Source organism: Bison bison, unplaced genomic scaffold, assembly GCF_000754665.1.
Source record: "Bison bison bison isolate TAMUID 2011002044 unplaced genomic scaffold, Bison_UMD1.0 scf7180017864032, whole genome shotgun sequence".
Taxonomy (NCBI): Eukaryota; Metazoa; Chordata; class Mammalia; order Artiodactyla; family Bovidae; genus Bison; species Bison bison.
This window is the reverse complement of record NW_011494604.1, coordinates 5,671,312-5,673,390: the sequence shown is the minus strand read 5'-3', so window position 1 is coordinate 5,673,390 and position 2,079 is coordinate 5,671,312. Positions and strand designations below refer to the sequence as shown.

The 2,079-nt window shown below is 50.0% G+C and overlaps 1 long non-coding RNA gene across 1 annotated transcript; it reads right to left on the bottom strand.

Moving 5' to 3' along the window:
• Window positions 1–324: 324 nt before the first annotated feature.
• Window positions 325–2,079, bottom strand: LOC104984567. The gene is made up of 3 exons (XR_824759.1): window positions 1,517–2,079; window positions 1,074–1,115; window positions 325–742 (listed from the first exon to the last, which is right to left on the bottom strand). It is a non-coding gene; the product is annotated as an uncharacterized LOC104984567 (long non-coding RNA).

Below are 2,079 nucleotides of genomic sequence, written 5' to 3'. Positions count from 1 at the left end.
TTTGTTGCTGTGCGTGGATTCTTTAGTTGTGGCACGTGGGCTCAGTAGCTATGGCACATGGGCTTAGTTGCTCGGTGGCATGTGGGATCTTACCTCCCTGACCAGGGATTGAACCAAGGTCCCGTGCATTGCCAGGTGGATTCTTAACCACCACTGGACCACCAGGGAAGTGGTTACATTCTTTTTCATTCTTTTCCATTACAGTTTATCACAGGATATTGAATTTAGTTCCCTGTTGAGATGCCTCTTTTGCACTAACCATTGGCTTGATCTGGGATCCGCCCCTACTCCCCCGCCCCCACAAAAACAGATTCTGAACAAGAATTTGTATCAGGTAGTTTATTTGGGGGAATGAATCCCAAGGAACAGGACTGGAGGACTGGTAAGAGTCAAACAGTCAAGGCAGGAAAGAAAAAGGCAATCCAAGGGTGGATTACTGAGCTGATTAAGTTGGATACTACCACGGGCAGCCAGGGTTCTGTCATCTTAGGTGCTGTACAAAATGTACCTTGTAACTGCCCATGGAAGAGTGGAACATTTCTCCACCAGCTTCTGTTCGTTTTGGTTAGAGGTTGTCCAAGGACGTGTTCATTCCTTTGTACTTCCAGGTTTATGTCAGAATGGGCTGTGGCTTCTTGCAGGGGTCCAGACTGCAGTGACAGAGAAGCCCTGAGGTATCAAGTACAGCTGAAGCAAGGTCCTCTCAGGTTACATCTGTATGTAGCAGGCTGCCACAGCAAAGCTGGAATAAAAAGATGGGCTGGGAAGGTGTGAGGTCAGCCACAAACGGAGTCAGACAGACATAGACACGTCAATTGTCCTGCCTTCCATAAATAGAACTTTATTTCCATAAATTCTCAGTCCAAAGGTAGGAAGGAAGTATGTTTTTCCTGGGTGGAAATATTAACTCTTTATGAAAGCAATGCATAACCCTCAAAGTATAATCTGGTGACCCAACATAGCTATCTATGTTATGGCAGTGGCATGCTGTACCAGTGACTATTCTAAAAAACACCACTGAAGCAAGCTTGAGTCTGTCTATGAAATGGGTACAGAAAAACAAGAGTAACTACCTTCACGTTTCTCCGGGTCCTCGAAGCTCTACCTGCCAGGAGCTGGAGATAAAGCAAGAAGACAGACTCAGCCCTCAAGAACCTCACATAACCTGGAGCTGAGAGGTTTCTTTAAAGCCCCACAGGGCCCTCACTTCCTTCCTGTTTTCATCTGCCTGGTCCCTTTCCAATCAGTTCTCCGTAATTTGACCTAAACATAGGTCTGCCACTAATTTGCCAAGACAGCTTCCTTCTCCTCAGTTGGTTTCTCATCCAGGAAACTTGGCAGGGAAGCTTGACTTGTGGAGATCAGCCTCCAGTATTCCTTTGTTGAAACTCTGGGAAGCTGTGCTATTCTTAAATCTTTTTTTTTTATTTTTGTAACCCATTGGAATAACAAAATTTTAAATTAACTTCATCTGATCAAAAGACAAACTTTAAAACCAACCAACCAACCCACCTACCTCAATGAGCTCGAGACAGTAAATAGGCATACGTCCTGGAAGGCGCCTCAATCTTACCAGCTTTCCTCACTTCCTGGGGCGGCATCTTCGCCTTCCTACCCATACATACCCGCTGGGTGGTCTTTCCCCGCTCGCTCCAGAACCAGGATGGCGGTGGAGGAGATCTGAGCGTGGTTTAGGGCTAAAGGACGGTCAGCAAGGGGTTAATCCCGGGCTAGGCGCCTAAAGAATAGAGTTACCCTCCGCGGGATGGGGGCTGTGCCTGGCGCCCCAGGACAAAGAAGGCGGCGCGGTGCGGAGCGCTCCCCGCCCTGGCAACGCCCGCCGTCGGGCTCCGCCCCGCGCAGCCCTACGGCTGAGCCACTGTCTGTAGGAGCACCCAGGCAGCTGAGGGTGGAGGCAGCAGCAGTGAGAGCGGGTAAGGGTCTTCGAGAAGGAAACGGCGGTAGCGCCCCCACTCGGTGGTACGGGACACGAGCGCGGGTGCCTGCGAAGCGCCAGGTTATCGCGAACGCACCAGCTGAGCCCTCTGTAACTGGAGCCCCCGCGCCAGTTTGTTTTGG